Below are 20,526 nucleotides of genomic sequence, written 5' to 3'. Positions count from 1 at the left end.
CCACCACAACTGATGTTCCTTTTGAGCCTCCCCCTAGCCACGCAGACACTGTTTACACCAAGTCTGAGAGACCAGCACGTGTCTGAGCACAGCCCCGCAAACAGTGTGGCTTCGCGTTGCAAGAACGCCCCAGGACTTCTGGCACTTCCAAATGTACCTGGCACCACTCTACCCACCACATCATACTGAATGAATTCAACAATTTTTCCTAAATCGAGACACTTTGATTCACCCCCCTGCAACTTGCACCCATCACTCAATGGGGCCCTCTCTTCTGCTCTAACTTATGCCAGGAGGAGGAGGAGGAGCATCAGAGGACAAGAGCATTCGAGTTCTCTCTTGTTCTACTGGAAAGGCCCGTTAGCTTCTCTCAGCTGGCGGTGTACACATTGCTAGCAAAAGACTAATGAAATCGTGCCGAGATTTCCCGTGATGAGGTGGCTGCCAGAGTCGTCATGACTTCATGGCAAGCAGCTCAAGGTCACCTGCATCTCCACCACTACCACGCGTCCGAAGGCCAGCCTCAAAGTTGTTCTTCCTGAGCATTACTCTACCTGGACAGGAACTAATTCCCCAAAATACATGTAATCAGCACCTGTACAAGTAGGGCACCACACACATCAGGGCTCTCTGTGGAGGATCTCCCCGGTCCCATTCCCACGTTCACGGGGAGCTTTGATCTGTACCCTCATCACATTTTGATGCCTGCACCCACGATATATCCAGACCCCTAGAGGATATCGAACCGCTGCCTTCCAACCTGCATCCTTCCCTCACTGGATATCTGCACCTCCCTCCATCCCGGCTCTATGCCTAATAGAGAAGTGTCAGGACTCCACGAGAAAAACGCATATTATACTTCTCTCTTCTTTTCATAGGAATGATTTTCCTTCCTGCAACCTCTTTGTCTTCACTTTGTGAGGAAAGGACCACCTAACTCATCCTGAGGATGCCAGAAACACAGAGGGCTCCCAGGGTCATTAGGGTATCAAGGCACCCAACTCAAGGATGCCCGCAAATCCACCCCCATCACTGTTCCAGAGGCCACCACCAACGATGTTCTTGTGACTCTTACTCTATCCACACGGGCACCGTTTACTAGTAGTATATGTCAACAGCACCTGGGTGAACAGGGCACCGCACACAGCACGGCTTCTAAGTGGAGGACACGCCCAACTCCTTCTCACTCACACATGTACCTTTCTTACGTCTAACCATCACATCCTGATGGCTCTAATCTCGATTGATCTCTAACGCTACAAAATATCTAGACCCACTGGCCTCCAACTTGCATCTCTTCCCCTTGGGGATCACCTCAACGGCTCTATGCATATCTGGAGAACAATGGGGACCAGGATGCATGATCTTGGCTTCTGTTCTCTGCTACTCCATTAGCAATTATCTTTACCTTACTTACTTTACACATGTTCAAGTTTTTCGGGGTGGAACAGGTAAATCATCAGCAAGATGCGGTTGAGGTCTACGTGGCTTCCACAGCCTTCCGGACTTCTGGGAGGAAGATCACCTGTAGACCCACGCCCATCGCTTAGCCAACGGCCACCGCATCCGATAATCCACTTGCACAGCACTCTACCCACAAAGGCACTCTTTACCCCTAGGCTAGTAAACTGCACCTTTCTGGGCTGGGCACTGCACGCAGCATGGCCTCAATGTGGGGGACATGCTGAGTCTCCTTCCCAATCTATAGCGAAGTTTTCTTCTCTATGCCGACCACACCTTGAGGACTGTACCCAAGAGGTATCCATAGATGTAGACAGTGCTGACCCACTGCCCTCAGACTTGCATTCCACCTCACTGAGAATCTCATCGCCGGTTTTATGAGTACTGGCAGAAAGACGAGGATACCATGGGAAAATCTTCCTCCGATTATCTCTTTTCCTGATAGGAACTGTGTTTCCCTTTGCTAAACTGTGGCTGCCCACACTACTAGGAATATTCGAGCACCGGATTCACCCTCAAAATGCCAGGGATCCTGGTCGCACCCCTGGCCCTCTTCTCGCCATGGCAAGCAACTCAAAGACATGTGCAGCTCTAACACTACAACGGGTCCAAAGGCCACCACAAGTGATATTCCTTGGGAGCCACGCTCTGCCCAGGCAGACAGCGTTAAGCCCAAGTCTGACAGATCATCACCCGTCTGGGCACGGCCCCGCATACAGCGTGCCTTCGCATTGCAAGACTTACCCAGTACTTCTGGCACTTCCAAATAGAGCGTTCACCTCGTTCCCATCACATCATACTGAATACATTGAAGAATTTTCCGTGCATCGAGACACATTGATTTTCCGCCCTGCAACTTGCATCCATCGCTCACTGAGGATCTGCTCTTTGGCTCCAAGTTTTCCTCGGAAGAAGATGAAGAGCATCAGAGGACAAGATCCTTCGGGTTCCCTCTTGTTCTATTGGAAAAGTCCAGTTAGCTTCGCTCACCTGTGGGTATTCACACTGCTAGGAACAGACTAATGAAATCGCCATGAGTTTTCCCGAGGTCACGGGGCTGCCAGAGTCCTCATGAATTCACGGCAGCCAGCTCAAGTCAACTGCAGCTCCACCACTACCACCCATCCGAAGGCCAGCCTAAAACTTCTTCTTGTGGAGCGTTACTCTACCTGGCCAGGGACTAACTACTCAAAATACAAGTAATCAGCACCTGTCCGGGCAGGGCACCACACACATCAGGGCTCTCAGTGAAGGATCTCCCCGGTCCCCTTCCCACTCTCGCGAGTAGCTTTGATCTGTCTCCCCATCAAATCCTAACGGCTGCACCCACGATATATCCAGACCCCTAGAAGATAGCAAACCACTGCCTTCCAACCTGCAACCCTCCCTCAGTGGACACCCACACCTACCTCCACCCCACTCTATGCCTACTTGAGAAGTATCAGAACCACGCGAGAATAACGCATATTGTACTTCTCGCTTCTTCTCATAGGAATGATCTTGCTTCCTGCAAACTGTTTGTGTTCACCTTGGGAGGAAAGGACCACTTAACTCATCCTGAGGATGCCAGCCCAACACATGGCTACCACAGTCATTAGGATATCAAGGCAGCCAACTCAAGGACACCTGTAACTCCACCCACATAACTGGTCTAGAGGTCACCACCAACGATGTTCTTGTGAGCCTTACTCTACCTAGACGGCTCGGTTCACTACTACTATACGTGAACAGTACCTGTCCGGGCAGGGCACCGCACACAGCACAGCTTCGAGGTGGAGGACACGCCTACCTCCCTCTCACTCACACATGTACCTTTCTTACTTCTATCCATCACATCCTGATGACTGTACCCAGGCTTGATCCTTACCCCTTCAAAATATCTCGACCCACTGTCCTCCACCTTGCATCTCTCCCCCGTGGTGATCTCCTCAGCTGCTCTATGCATTTCTGGAGAACTATGTGAACACAGGAAAAATGATCTTGCTTTCTGTTCTCTGCTACTCTATGAGCAATTATCTTGACCTTATTCACTTTATACATGTTCACGTTTTTCGGGGTGGAACAGGTAAATCATCATCAAGATGCGGTTGAGATCTATGTGGCTTCCAGAGCCTTCCTGACTTCGGGAAGTATGACCACCTGGAGCCCCATGCCCATCGCCCGTCCACAGGCACCACAACCGATACTCCAGTTGCACAGTACTCGGCCCGGAAAGGCACTGTTTACCCCTAGTCTAGGAAACGGCACCTTTCCGGGCTGGGCACTGCACACAGCACGGCCTCAAGGTGGGGGACCTGCTGAGTCTCCTTTCCCATCTGTAGAGAAGTTGGCTTCTCTATGCCGACCACACCTGGAGACTCTACCCAAGATTTATCCATAGACTTAGACAGTGTTTACCCACTGCCCTCAGACTTGCATCCCACCTCTATGAGGATGTCATCAACGGTTCTATGTGTACTGCCACAAGGATGAGGATACCATGAGAAAATCTTCCTCCCTTTATAGCTTTTCCTGATAGGAACTGTGTTTCCCTTTCCTAAACTGTGGGTGCCCCCACTGTTTGGATTATTCGAGCACCGGTGTCATCCTCAAAAGGGCAGGGATCCTGGTCGCTCTCCATTCCCTCTTCTCGCCATGGCAAGCATCTCAACGACACATGCAGCTCCACCACTAGAACGGGTCCAAAGGCCACCACAACTGATGTTCCTTTTGAGCCTCCCCCTAGCCACGCAGACACTGTTTACACCAAGTCTGAGAGACCAGCACGTGTCTGAGCACAGCCCCGCAAACAGTGTGGCTTCGCGTTGCAAGAACGCCCCAGGACTTCTGGCACTTCCAAATGTACCTGGCACCACTCTACCCACCACATCATACTGAATGAATTCAACAATTTTTCCTAAATCGAGACACTTTGATTCACCCCCCTGCAACTTGCACCCATCACTCAATGGGGCCCTCTCTTCTGCTCTAACTTATGCCAGGAGGAGGAGGAGGAGCATCAGAGGACAAGAGCATTCGAGTTCTCTCTTGTTCTACTGGAAAGGCCCGTTAGCTTCTCTCAGCTGGCGGTGTACACATTGCTAGCAAAAGACTAATGAAATCGTGCCGAGATTTCCCGTGATGAGGTGGCTGCCAGAGTCGTCATGACTTCATGGCAAGCAGCTCAAGGTCACCTGCATCTCCACCACTACCACGCGTCCGAAGGCCAGCCTCAAAGTTGTTCTTCCTGAGCATTACTCTACCTGGACAGGAACTAATTCCCCAAAATACATGTAATCAGCACCTGTACAAGTAGGGCACCACACACATCAGGGCTCTCTGTGGAGGATCTCCCCGGTCCCATTCCCACGTTCACGGGGAGCTTTGATCTGTACCCTCATCACATTTTGATGCCTGCACCCACGATATATCCAGACCCCTAGAGGATATCGAACCGCTGCCTTCTAACCTGCATCCTTCCCTCACTGGATATCTGCACCTCCCTCCATCCCGGCTCTATGCCTAATAGAGAAGTGTCAGGACTCCACGAGAAAAACGCATATTATACTTCTCTCTTCTTTTCATAGGAATGATTTTCCTTCCTGCAACCTCTTTGTGTTCACTTTGTGAGGAAAGGACCACCTAACTCATCCTGAGGATGCCAGAAACACAGAGGGCTCCCAGGGTCATTAGGGTATCAAGGCACCCAACTCAAGGATGCCCGCAAATCCACCCCCATCACTGTTCCAGAGGCCACCACCAACGATGTTCTTGTGACTCTTACTCTATCCACACGGGCACCGTTTACTAGTAGTATATGTCAACAGCACCTGGGTGAACAGGGCACCGCACACAGCACGGCTTCTAAGTGGAGGACACGCCCAACTCCTTCTCACTCACACATGTACCTTTCTTACGTCTAACCATCACATCCTGATGGCTCTAATCTCGATTGATCTCTAACGCTACAAAATATCTAGACCCACTGGCCTCCAACTTGCATCTCTTCCCCTTGGGGATCACCTCAACGGCTCTATGCATATCTGGAGAACAATGGGGACCAGGATGCATGATCTTGGCTTCTGTTCTCTGCTACTCCATTAGCAATTATCTTTACCTTACTTACTTTACACATGTTCAAGTTTTTCGGGGTGGAACAGGTAAATCATCAGCAAGATGCGGTTGAGGTCTACGTGGCTTCCACAGCCTTCCGGACTTCTGGGAGGAAGATCACCTGTAGACCCACGCCCATCGCTTAGCCAACGGCCACCGCATCCGATAATCCACTTGCACAGCACTCTACCCACAAAGGCACTCTTTACCCCTAGGCTAGTAAACTGCACCTTTCTGGGCTGGGCACTGCACGCAGCATGGCCTCAATGTGGGGGACATGCTGAGTCTCCTTCCCAATCTATAGCGAAGTTTTCTTCTCTATGCCGACCACACCTTGAGGACTGTACCCAAGAGGTATCCATAGATGTAGACAGTGCTGACCCACTGCCCTCAGACTTGCATTCCACCTCACTGAGAATCTCATCGCCGGTTTTATGAGTACTGGCAGAAAGACGAGGATACCATGGGAAAATCTTCCTCCGATTATCTCTTTTCCTGATAGGAACTGTGTTTCCCTTTGCTAAACTGTGGCTGCCCACACTACTAGGAATATTCGAGCACCGGATTCACCCTCAAAATGCCAGGGATCCTGGTCGCACCCCTGGCCCTCTTCTCGCCATGGCAAGCAACTCAAAGACATGTGCAGCTCTAACACTACAACGGGTCCAAAGGCCACCACAAGTGATATTCCTTGGGAGCCACGCTCTGCCCAGGCAGACAGCGTTAAGCCCAAGTCTGACAGATCATCACCCGTCTGGGCACGGCCCCGCATACAGCGTGCCTTCGCATTGCAAGACTTACCCAGTACTTCTGGCACTTCCAAATAGAGCGTTCACCTCGTTCCCATCACATCATACTGAATACATTGAAGAATTTTCCGTGCATCGAGACACATTGATTTTCCGCCCTGCAACTTGCATCCATCGCTCACTGAGGATCTGCTCTTTGGCTCCAAGTTTTCCTCGGAAGAAGATGAAGAGCATCAGAGGACAAGATCCTTCGGGTTCCCTCTTGTTCTATTGGAAAAGTCCAGTTAGCTGCGCTCACCTGTGGGTATTCACACTGCTAGGAACAGACTAATGAAATCGCCATGAGTTTTCCCGAGGTCACGGGGCTGCCAGAGTCCTCATGAATTCACGGCAGCCAGCTCAAGTCAACTGCAGCTCCACCACTACCACCCATCCGAAGGCCAGCCTAAAACTTCTTCTTGTGGAGCGTTACTCTACCTGGCCAGGGACTAATTACTCAAAATACAAGTAATCAGCACCTGTCCGGGCAGGGCACCACACACATCAGGGCTCTCAGTGAAGGATCTCCCCGGTCCCCTTCCCACTCTCGCGAGTAGCTTTGATCTGTCTCCCCATCAAATCCTAACGGCTGCACCCACGATATATCCAGACCCCTAGAAGATAGCAAACCACTGCCTTCCAACCTGCAACCCTCCCTCAGTGGACACCCACACCTACCTCCACCCCACTCTATGCCTACTTGAGAAGTATCAGAACCACGCGAGAATAACGCATATTGTACTTCTCGCTTCTTCTCATAGGAATGATCTTGCTTCCTGCAAACTGTTTGTGTTCACCTTGGGAGGAAAGGACCACTTAACTCATCCTGAGGATGCCAGCCCAACACATGGCTACCACAGTCATTAGGATATCAAGGCAGCCAACTCAAGGACACCTGTAACTCCACCCACATAACTGGTCTAGAGGTCACCACCAACGATGTTCTTGTGAGCCTTACTCTACCTAGACGGCTCGGTTCACTACTACTATACGTGAACAGTACCTGTCCGGGCAGGGCACCGCACACAGCACAGCTTCGAGGTGGAGGACACGCCTACCTCCCTCTCACTCACACATGTACCTTTCTTACTTCTATCCATCACATCCTGATGACTGTACCCAGGCTTGATCCTTACCCCTTCAAAATATCTCGACCCACTGTCCTCCACCTTGCATCTCTCCCCCGTGGTGATCTCCTCAGCTGCTCTATGCATTTCTGGAGAACTATGTGAACACAGGAAAAATGATCTTGCTTTCTGTTCTCTGCTACTCTATGAGCAATTATCTTGACCTTATTCACTTTATACATGTTCACGTTTTTCGGGGTGGAACAGGTAAATCATCATCAAGATGCGGTTGAGATCTATGTGGCTTCCAGAGCCTTCCTGACTTCGGGAAGTATGACCACCTGGAGCCCCATGCCCATCGCCCGTCCACAGGCACCACAACCGATACTCCAGTTGCACAGTACTCGGCCCGGAAAGGCACTGTTTACCCCTAGTCTAGGAAACGGCACCTTTCCGGGCTGGGCACTGCACACAGCACGGCCTCAAGGTGGGGGACCTGCTGAGTCTCCTTTCCCATCTGTAGAGAAGTTGGCTTCTCTATGCCGACCACACCTGGAGACTCTACCCAAGATTTATCCATAGACTTAGACAGTGTTTACCCACTGCCCTCAGACTTGCATCCCACCTCTATGAGGATGTCATCAACGGTTCTATGTGTACTGCCACAAGGATGAGGATACCATGAGAAAATCTTCCTCCCTTTATAGCTTTTCCTGATAGGAACTGTGTTTCCCTTTCCTAAACTGTGGGTGCCCCCACTGTTTGGATTATTCGAGCACCGGTGTCATCCTCAAAAGGGCAGGGATCCTGGTCGCTCTCCATTCCCTCTTCTCGCCATGGCAAGCATCTCAACGACACATGCAGCTCCACCACTAGAACGGGTCCAAAGGCCACCACAACTGATGTTCCTTTTGAGCCTCCCCCTAGCCACGCAGACACTGTTTACACCAAGTCTGAGAGACCAGCACGTGTCTGAGCACAGCCCCGCAAACAGTGTGGCTTCGCGTTGCAAGAACGCCCCAGGACTTCTGGCACTTCCAAATGTACCTGGCACCACTCTACCCACCACATCATACTGAATGAATTCAACAATTTTTCCTAAATCGAGACACTTTGATTCACCCCCCTGCAACTTGCACCCATCACTCAATGGGGCCCTCTCTTCTGCTCTAACTTATGCCAGGAGGAGGAGGAGGAGCATCAGAGGACAAGAGCATTCGAGTTCTCTCTTGTTCTACTGGAAAGGCCCGTTAGCTTCTCTCAGCTGGCGGTGTACACATTGCTAGCAAAAGACTAATGAAATCGTGCCGAGATTTCCCGTGATGAGGTGGCTGCCAGAGTCGTCATGACTTCATGGCAAGCAGCTCAAGGTCACCTGCATCTCCACCACTACCACGCGTCCGAAGGCCAGCCTCAAAGTTGTTCTTCCTGAGCATTACTCTACCTGGACAGGAACTAATTCCCCAAAATACATGTAATCAGCACCTGTACAAGTAGGGCACCACACACATCAGGGCTCTCTGTGGAGGATCTCCCCGGTCCCATTCCCACGTTCACGGGGAGCTTTGATCTGTACCCTCATCACATTTTGATGCCTGCACCCACGATATATCCAGACCCCTAGAGGATATCGAACCGCTGCCTTCCAACCTGCATCCTTCCCTCACTGGATATCTGCACCTCCCTCCATCCCGGCTCTATGCCTAATAGAGAAGTGTCAGGACTCCACGAGAAAAACGCATATTATACTTCTCTCTTCTTTTCATAGGAATGATTTTCCTTCCTGCAACCTCTTTGTGTTCACTTTGTGAGGAAAGGACCACCTAACTCATCCTGAGGATGCCAGAAACACAGAGGGCTCCCAGGGTCATTAGGGTATCAAGGCACCCAACTCAAGGATGCCCGCAAATCCACCCCCATCACTGTTCCAGAGGCCACCACCAACGATGTTCTTGTGACTCTTACTCTATCCACACGGGCACCGTTTACTAGTAGTATATGTCAACAGCACCTGGGTGAACAGGGCACCGCACACAGCACGGCTTCTAAGTGGAGGACACGCCCAACTCCTTCTCACTCACACATGTACCTTTCTTACGTCTAACCATCACATCCTGATGGCTCTAATCTCGATTGATCTCTAACGCTACAAAATATCTAGACCCACTGGCCTCCAACTTGCATCTCTTCCCCTTGGGGATCACCTCAACGGCTCTATGCATATCTGGAGAACAATGGGGACCAGGATGCATGATCTTGGCTTCTGTTCTCTGCTACTCCATTAGCAATTATCTTTACCTTACTTACTTTACACATGTTCAAGTTTTTCGGGGTGGAACAGGTAAATCATCAGCAAGATGCGGTTGAGGTCTACGTGGCTTCCACAGCCTTCCGGACTTCTGGGAGGAAGATCACCTGTAGACCCACGCCCATCGCTTAGCCAACGGCCACCGCATCCGATAACCCACTTGCACAGCACTCTACCCACAAAGGCACTCTTTACCCCTAGGCTAGTAAACGGCACCTTTCTGGGCTGGGCACTGCACGCAGCATGGCCTCAATGTGGGGGACATGCTGAGTCTCCTTCCCAATCTATAGCGAAGTTTTCTTCTCTATGCCGACCACACCTTGAGGACTGTACCCAAGAGGTATCCATAGATGTAGACAGTGCTGACCCACTGCCCTCAGACTTGCATTCCACCTCACTGAGAATCTCATCGCCGGTTTTATGAGTACTGGCAGAAAGACGAGGATACCATGGGAAAATCTTCCTCCGATTATCTCTTTTCCTGATAGGAACTGTGTTTCCCTTTGCTAAACTGTGGCTGCCCACACTACTAGGAATATTCGAGCACCGGATTCACCCTCAAAATGCCAGGGATCCTGGTCGCACCCCTGGCCCTCTTCTCGCCATGGCAAGCAACTCAAAGACATGTGCAGCTCTAACACTACAACGGGTCCAAAGGCCACCACAAGTGATATTCCTTGGGAGCCACGCTCTGCCCAGGCAGACAGCGTTAAGCCCAAGTCTGACAGATCATCACCCGTCTGGGCACGGCCCCGCATACAGCGTGCCTTCGCATTGCAAGACTTACCCAGTACTTCTGGCACTTCCAAATAGAGCGTTCACCTCGTTCCCATCACATCATACTGAATACATTGAAGAATTTTCCGTGCATCGAGACACATTGATTTTCCGCCCTGCAACTTGCATCCATCGCTCACTGAGGATCTGCTCTTTGGCTCCAAGTTTTCCTCGGAAGAAGATGAAGAGCATCAGAGGACAAGATCCTTCGGGTTCCCTCTTGTTCTATTGGAAAAGTCCAGTTAGCTGCGCTCACCTGTGGGTATTCACACTGCTAGGAACAGACTAATGAAATCGCCATGAGTTTTCCCGAGGTCACGGGGCTGCCAGAGTCCTCATGAATTCACGGCAGCCAGCTCAAGTCAACTGCAGCTCCACCACTACCACCCATCCGAAGGCCAGCCTAAAACTTCTTCTTGTGGAGCGTTACTCTACCTGGCCAGGGACTAATTACTCAAAATACAAGTAATCAGCACCTGTCCGGGCAGGGCACCACACACATCAGGGCTCTCAGTGAAGGATCTCCCCGGTCCCCTTCCCACTCTCGCGAGTAGCTTTGATCTGTCTCCCCATCAAATCCTAACGGCTGCACCCACGATATATCCAGACCCCTAGAAGATAGCAAACCACTGCCTTCCAACCTGCAACCCTCCCTCAGTGGACACCCACACCTACCTCCACCCCACTCTATGCCTACTTGAGAAGTATCAGAACCACGCGAGAATAACGCATATTGTACTTCTCGCTTCTTCTCATAGGAATGATCTTGCTTCCTGCAAACTGTTTGTGTTCACCTTGGGAGGAAAGGACCACTTAACTCATCCTGAGGATGCCAGCCCAACACATGGCTACCACAGTCATTAGGATATCAAGGCAGCCAACTCAAGGACACCTGTAACTCCACCCACATAACTGGTCTAGAGGTCACCACCAACGATGTTCTTGTGAGCCTTACTCTACCTAGACGGCTCGGTTCACTACTACTATACGTGAACAGTACCTGTCCGGGCAGGGCACCGCACACAGCACAGCTTCGAGGTGGAGGACACGCCTACCTCCCTCTCACTCACACATGTACCTTTCTTACTTCTATCCATCACATCCTGATGACTGTACCCAGGCTTGATCCTTACCCCTTCAAAATATCTCGACCCACTGTCCTCCACCTTGCATCTCTCCCCCGTGGTGATCTCCTCAGCTGCTCTATGCATTTCTGGAGAACTATGTGAACACAGGAAAAATGATCTTGCTTTCTGTTCTCTGCTACTCTATGAGCAATTATCTTGACCTTATTCACTTTATACATGTTCACGTTTTTCGGGGTGGAACAGGTAAATCATCATCAAGATGCGGTTGAGATCTATGTGGCTTCCAGAGCCTTCCTGACTTCGGGAAGTATGACCACCTGGAGCCCCATGCCCATCGCCCGTCCACAGGCACCACAACCGATACTCCAGTTGCACAGTACTCGGCCCGGAAAGGCACTGTTTACCCCTAGTCTAGGAAACGGCACCTTTCCGGGCTGGGCACTGCACACAGCACGGCCTCAAGGTGGGGGACCTGCTGAGTCTCCTTTCCCATCTGTAGAGAAGTTGGCTTCTCTATGCCGACCACACCTGGAGACTCTACCCAAGATTTATCCATAGACTTAGACAGTGTTTACCCACTGCCCTCAGACTTGCATCCCACCTCTATGAGGATGTCATCAACGGTTCTATGTGTACTGCCACAAGGATGAGGATACCATGAGAAAATCTTCCTCCCTTTATAGCTTTTCCTGATAGGAACTGTGTTTCCCTTTCCTAAACTGTGGGTGCCCCCACTGTTTGGATTATTCGAGCACCGGTGTCATCCTCAAAAGGGCAGGGATCCTGGTCGCTCTCCATTCCCTCTTCTCGCCATGGCAAGCATCTCAACGACACATGCAGCTCCACCACTAGAACGGGTCCAAAGGCCACCACAACTGATGTTCCTTTTGAGCCTCCCCCTAGCCACGCAGACACTGTTTACACCAAGTCTGAGAGACCAGCACGTGTCTGAGCACAGCCCCGCAAACAGTGTGGCTTCGCGTTGCAAGAACGCCCCAGGACTTCTGGCACTTCCAAATGTACCTGGCACCACTCTACCCACCACATCATACTGAATGAATTCAACAATTTTTCCTAAATCGAGACACTTTGATTCACCCCCCTGCAACTTGCACCCATCACTCAATGGGGCCCTCTCTTCTGCTCTAACTTATGCCAGGAGGAGGAGGAGGAGCATCAGAGGACAAGAGCATTCGAGTTCTCTCTTGTTCTACTGGAAAGGCCCGTTAGCTTCTCTCAGCTGGCGGTGTACACATTGCTAGCAAAAGACTAATGAAATCGTGCCGAGATTTCCCGTGATGAGGTGGCTGCCAGAGTCGTCATGACTTCATGGCAAGCAGCTCAAGGTCACCTGCATCTCCACCACTACCACGCGTCCGAAGGCCAGCCTCAAAGTTGTTCTTCCTGAGCATTACTCTACCTGGACAGGAACTAATTCCCCAAAATACATGTAATCAGCACCTGTACAAGTAGGGCACCACACACATCAGGGCTCTCTGTGGAGGATCTCCCCGGTCCCATTCCCACGTTCACGGGGAGCTTTGATCTGTACCCTCATCACATTTTGATGCCTGCACCCACGATATATCCAGACCCCTAGAGGATATCGAACCGCTGCCTTCCAACCTGCATCCTTCCCTCACTGGATATCTGCACCTCCCTCCATCCCGGCTCTATGCCTAATAGAGAAGTGTCAGGACTCCACGAGAAAAACGCATATTATACTTCTCTCTTCTTTTCATAGGAATGATTTTCCTTCCTGCAACCTCTTTGTGTTCACTTTGTGAGGAAAGGACCACCTAACTCATCCTGAGGATGCCAGAAACACAGAGGGCTCCCAGGGTCATTAGGGTATCAAGGCACCCAACTCAAGGATGCCCGCAAATCCACCCCCATCACTGTTCCAGAGGCCACCACCAACGATGTTCTTGTGACTCTTACTCTATCCACACGGGCACCGTTTACTAGTAGTATATGTCAACAGCACCTGGGTGAACAGGGCACCGCACACAGCACGGCTTCTAAGTGGAGGACACGCCCAACTCCTTCTCACTCACACATGTACCTTTCTTACGTCTAACCATCACATCCTGATGGCTCTAATCTCGATTGATCTCTAACGCTACAAAATATCTAGACCCACTGGCCTCCAACTTGCATCTCTTCCCCTTGGGGATCACCTCAACGGCTCTATGCATATCTGGAGAACAATGGGGACCAGGATGCATGATCTGGGCTTCTGTTCTCTGCTACTCCATTAGCAATTATCTTTACCTTACTTACTTTACACATGTTCAAGTTTTTCGGGGTGGAACAGGTAAATCATCAGCAAGATGCGGTTGAGGTCTACGTGGCTTCCACAGCCTTCCGGACTTCTGGGAGGAAGATCACCTGTAGACCCACGCCCATCGCTTAGCCAACGGCCACCGCATCCGATAACCCACTTGCACAGCACTCTACCTACAAAGGCACTCTTTACCCCTAGACTAGTAAACGGCACCTTTCCGGGCTGGGCACTGCACGCAGCATGGCCTCAATGTGGGGGACATGCTGAGTCTCCTTCCCAATCTATAGCGAAGTTTTCTTCTCTATGCCGACCACACCTTGAGGACTGTACCCAAGAGGTATCCATAGATGTAGACAGTGCTGACCCACTGCCCTCAGACTTGCATTCCACCTCACTGAGAATCTCATCGCCGGTTTTATGAGTACTGGCAGAAAGACGAGGATACCATGGGAAAATCTTCCTCCGATTATCTCTTTTCCTGATAGGAACTGTGTTTCCCTTTGCTAAACTGTGGCTGCCCACACTACTAGGAATATTCGAGCACCGGATTCACCCTCAAAATGCCAGGGATCCTGGTCGCACCCCTGGCCCTCTTCTCGCCATGGCAAGCAACTCAAAGACATGTGCAGCTCTAACACTACAACGGGTCCAAAGGCCACCACAAGTGATATTCCTTGGGAGCCACGCTCTGCCCAGGCAGACAGCGTTAAGCCCAAGTCTGACAGATCATCACCCGTCTGGGCACGGCCCCGCATACAGCGTGCCTTCGCATTGCAAGACTTACCCAGTACTTCTGGCACTTCCAAATAGAGCGTTCACCTCGTTCCCATCACATCATACTGAATACATTGAAGAATTTTCCGTGCATCGAGACACATTGATTTTCCGCCCTGCAACTTGCATCCATCGCTCACTGAGGATCTGCTCTTTGGCTCCAAGTTTTCCTCGGAAGAAGATGAAGAGCATCAGAGGACAAGATCCTTCGGGTTCCCTCTTGTTCTATTGGAAAAGTCCAGTTAGCTGCGCTCACCTGTGGGTATTCACACTGCTAGGAACAGACTAATGAAATCGCCATGAGTTTTCCCGAGGTCACGGGGCTGCCAGAGTCCTCATGAATTCACGGCAGCCAGCTCAAGTCAACTGCAGCTCCACCACTACCACCCATCCGAAGGCCAGCCTAAAACTTCTTCTTGTGGAGCGTTACTCTACCTGGCCAGGGACTAATTACTCAAAATACAAGTAATCAGCACCTGTCCGGGCAGGGCACCACACACATCAGGGCTCTCAGTGAAGGATCTCCCCGGTCCCCTTCCCACTCTCGCGAGTAGCTTTGATCTGTTTCCCCATCAAATCCTAACGGCTGCACCCACGATATATCCAGACCCCTAGAAGATAGCAAACCACTGCCTTCCAACCTGCAACCCTCCCTCAGTGGACACCCACACCTACCTCCACCCCACTCTATGCCTACTTGAGAAGTATCAGAACCACGCGAGAATAACGCATATTGTACTTCTCGCTTCTTCTCATAGGAATGATCTTGCTTCCTGCAAACTGTTTGTGTTCACCTTGGGAGGAAAGGACCACTTAACTCATCCTGAGGATGCCAGCCCAACACATGGCTACCACAGTCATTAGGATATCAAGGCAGCCAACTCAAGGACACCTGTAACTCCACCCACATAACTGGTCTAGAGGTCACCACCAACGATGTTCTTGTGAGCCTTACTCTACCTAGACGGCTCGGTTCACTACTACTATACGTGAACAGTACCTGTCCGGGCAGGGCACCGCACACAGCACAGCTTCGAGGTGGAGGACACGCCTACCTCCCTCTCACTCACACATGTACCTTTCTTACTTCTATCCATCACATCCTGATGACTGTACCCAGGCTTGATCCTTACCCCTTCAAAATATCTCGACCCACTGTCCTCCACCTTGCATCTCTCCCCCGTGGTGATCTCCTCAGCTGCTCTATGCATTTCTGGAGAACTATGTGAACACAGGAAAAATGATCTTGCTTTCTGTTCTCTGCTACTCTATGAGCAATTATCTTGACCTTATTCACTTTATACATGTTCACGTTTTTCGGGGTGGAACAGGTAAATCATCATCAAGATGCGGTTGAGATCTATGTGGCTTCCAGAGCCTTCCTGACTTCGGGAAGTATGACCACCTGGAGCCCCATGCCCATCGCCCGTCCACAGGCACCACAACCGATACTCCAGTTGCACAGTACTCGGCCCGGAAAGGCACTGTTTACCCCTAGTCTAGGAAACGGCACCTTTCCGGGCTGGGCACTGCACACAGCACGGCCTCAAGGTGGGGGACCTGCTGAGTCTCCTTTCCCATCTGTAGAGAAGTTGGCTTCTCTATGCCGACCACACCTGGAGACTCTACCCAAGATTTATCCATAGACTTAGACAGTGTTTACCCACTGCCCTCAGACTTGCATCCCACCTCTATGAGGATGTCATCAACGGTTCTATGTGTACTGCCACAAGGATGAGGATACCATGAGAAAATCTTCCTCCCTTTATAGCTTTTCCTGATAGGAACTGTGTTTCCCTTTCCTAAACTGTGGGTGCCCCCACTGTTTGGATTATTCGAGCACCGGTGTCATCCTCAAAAGGGCAGGGATCCTGGTCGCTCTCCATTCCCTCTTCTCGCCATGGCAAGCATCTCAACGACACATGCAGCTCCACCACTAGAACGGGTCCAAAGGCCACCACAACTGATGTTCCTTTTGAGCCTCCCCCTAGCCACGCAGACACTGTTTACACCAAGTCTGAGAGACCAGCACGTGTCTGAGCACAGCCCCGCAAACAGTGTGGCTTCGCGTTGCAAGAACGCCCCAGGACTTCTGGCACTTCCAAATGTACCTGGCACCACTCTACCCACCACATCATACTGAATGAATTCAACAATTTTTCCTAAATCGAGACACTTTGATTCACCCCCCTGCAACTTGCACCCATCACTCAATGGGGCCCTCTCTTCTGCTCTAACTTATGCCAGGAGGAGGAGGAGGAGCATCAGAGGACAAGAGCATTCGAGTTCTCTCTTGTTCTACTGGAAAGGCCCGTTAGCTTCTCTCAGCTGGCGGTGTACACATTGCTAGCAAAAGACTAATGAAATCGTGCCGAGATTTCCCGTGATGAGGTGGCTGCCAGAGTCGTCATGACTTCATGGCAAGCAGCTCAAGGTCACCTGCATCTCCACCACTACCACGCGTCCGAAGGCCAGCCTCAAAGTTGTTCTTCCTGAGCATTACTCTACCTGGACAGGAACTAATTCCCCAAAATACATGTAATCAGCACCTGTACAAGTAGGGCACCACACACATCAGGGCTCTCTGTGGAGGATCTCCCCGGTCCCATTCCCACGTTCACGGGGAGCTTTGATCTGTACCCTCATCACATTTTGATGCCTGCACCCACGATATATCCAGACCCCTAGAGGATATCGAACCGCTGCCTTCCAACCTGCATCCTTCCCTCACTGGATATCTGCACCTCCCTCCATCCCGGCTCTATGCCTAATAGAGAAGTGTCAGGACTCCACGAGAAAAACGCATATTATACTTGTCTCTTCTTTTCATAGGAATGATTTTCCTTCCTGCAACCTCTTTGTGTTCACTTTGTGAGGAAAGGACCACCTAACTCATCCTGAGGATGCCAGAAACACAGAGGGCTCCCAGGGTCATTAGGGTATCAAGGCACCCAACTCAAGGATGCCCGCAAATCCACCCCCATCACTGTTCCAGAGGCCACCACCAACGATGTTCTTGTGACTCTTACTCTATCCACACGGGCACCGTTTACTAGTAGTATATGTCAACAGCACCTGGGTGAACAGGGCACCGCACACAGCACGGCTTCTAAGTGGAGGACACGCCCAACTCCTTCTCACTCACACATGTACCTTTCTTACGTCTAACCATCACATCCTGATGGCTCTAATCTCGATTGATCTCTAACGCTACAAAATATCTAGACCCACTGGCCTCCAACTTGCATCTCTTCCCCTTGGGGATCACCTCAACGGCTCTATGCATATCTGGAGAACAATGGGGACCAGGATGCATGATCTTGGCTTCTGTTCTCTGCTACTCCATTAGCAATTATCTTTACCTTACTTACTTTACACATGTTCAAGTTTTTCGGGGTGGAACAGGTAAATCATCAGCAAGATGCGGTTGAGGTCTACGTGGCTTCCACAGCCTTCCGGACTTCTGGGAGGAAGATCACCTGTAGACCCACGCCCATCGCTTAGCCAACGGCCACCGCATCCGATAACCCACTTGCACAGCACTCTACCCACAAAGGCACTCTTTACCCCTAGGCTAGTAAACTGCACCTTTCCGGGCTGGGCACTGCACGCAGCATGGCCTCAATGTGGGGGACATGCTGAGTCTCCTTCCCAATCTATAGCGAAGTTTTCTTCTCTATGCCGACCACACCTTGAGGACTGTACCCAAGAGGTATCCATAGATGTAGACAGTGCTGACCCACTGCCCTCAGACTTGCATTCCACCTCACTGAGAATCTCATCGCCGGTTTTATGAGTACTGGCAGAAAGACGAGGATACCATGGGAAAATCTTCCTCCGATTATCTCTTTTCCTGATAGGAACTGTGTTTCCCTTTGCTAAACTGTGGCTGCCCACACTACTAGGAATATTCGAGCACCGGATTCACCCTCAAAATGCCAGGGATCCTGGTCGCACCCCTGGCCCTCTTCTCGCCATGGCAAGCAACTCAAAGACATGTGCAGCTCTAACACTACAACGGGTCCAAAGGCCACCACAAGTGATATTCCTTGGGAGCCACGCTCTGCCCAGGCAGACAGCGTTAAGCCCAAGTCTGACAGATCATCACCCGTCTGGGCACGGCCCCGCATACAGCGTGCCTTCGCATTGCAAGACTTACCCAGTACTTCTGGCACTTCCAAATAGAGCGTTCACCTCGTTCCCATCACATCATACTGAATACATTGAAGAATTTTCCGTGCATCGAGACACATTGATTTTCCGCCCTGCAACTTGCATCCATCGCTCACTGAGGATCTGCTCTTTGGCTCCAAGTTTTCCTCGGAAGAAGATGAAGAGCATCAGAGGACAAGATCCTTCGGGTTCCCTCTTGTTCTATTGGAAAAGTCCAGTTAGCTGCGCTCACCTGTGGGTATTCACACTGCTAGGAACAGACTAATGAAATCGCCATGAGTTTTCCCGAGGTCACGGGGCTGCCAGAGTCCTCATGAATTCACGGCAGCCAGCTCAAGTCAACTGCAGCTCCACCACTACCACCCATCCGAAGGCCAGCCTAAAACTTCTTCTTGTGGAGCGTTACTCTACCTGGCCAGGGACTAATTACTCAAAATACAAGTAATCAGCACCTGTCCGGGCAGGGCACCACACACATCAGGGCTCTCAGTGAAGGATCTCCCCGGTCCCCTTCCCACTCTCGCGAGTAGCTTTGATCTGTTTCCCCATCAAATCCTAACGGCTGCACCCACGATATATCCAGACCCCTAGAAGATAGCAAACCACTGCCTTCCAACCTGCAACCCTCCCTCAGTGGACACCCACACCTACCTCCACCCCACTCTATGCCTACTTGAGAAGTATCAGAACCACGCGAGAATAACGCATATTGTACTTCTCGCTTCTTCTCATAGGAATGATCTTGCTTCCTGCAAACTGTTTGTGTTCACCTTGGGAGGAAAGGACCACTTAACTCATCCTGAGGATGCCAGCCCAACACATGGCTACCACAGTCATTAGGATATCAAGGCAGCCAACTCAAGGACACCTGTAACTCCACCCACATAACTGGTCTAGAGGTCACCACCAACGATGTTCTTGTGAGCCTTACTCTACCTAGACGGCTCGGTTCACTACTACTATACGTGAACAGTACCTGTCCGGGCAGGGCACCGCACACAGCACAGCTTCGAGGTGGAGGACACGCCTACCTCCCTCTCACTCACACATGTACCTTTCTTACTTCTATCCATCACATCCTGATGACTGTACCCAGGCTTGATCCTTACCCCTTCAAAATATCTCGACCCACTGTCCTCCACCTTGCATCTCTCCCCCGTGGTGATCTCCTCAGCTGCTCTATGCATTTCTGGAGAACTATGTGAACACAGGAAAAATGATCTTGCTTTCTGTTCTCTGCTACTCTATGAGCAATTATCTTGACCTTATTCACTTTATACATGTTCACGTTTTTCGGGGTGGAACAGGTAAATCATCATCAAGATGCGGTTGAGATCTATGTGGCTTCCAGAGCCTTCCTGACTTCGGGAAGTATGACCACCTGGAGCCCCATGCCCATCGCCCGTCCACAGGCACCACAACCGATACTCCAGTTGCACAGTACTCGGCCCGGAAAGGCACTGTTTACCCCTAGTCTAGGAAACGGCACCTTTCCGGGCTGGGCACTGCACACAGCACGGCCTCAAGGTGGGGGACCTGCTGAGTCTCCTTTCCCATCTGTAGAGAAGTTGGCTTCTCTATGCCGACCACACCTGGAGACTCTACCCAAGATTTATCCATAGACTTAGACAGTGTTTACCCACTGCCCTCAGACTTGCATCCCACCTCTATGAGGATGTCATCAACGGTTCTATGTGTACTGCCACAAGGA

Source organism: Balaenoptera ricei, chromosome X, assembly GCF_028023285.1.
Source record: "Balaenoptera ricei isolate mBalRic1 chromosome X, mBalRic1.hap2, whole genome shotgun sequence".
NCBI lineage: Eukaryota > Metazoa > Chordata > Mammalia > Artiodactyla > Balaenopteridae > Balaenoptera > Balaenoptera ricei.
The sequence above is the reverse complement of the archived record's forward strand: the minus strand, read 5'-3'. Positions refer to the sequence as shown.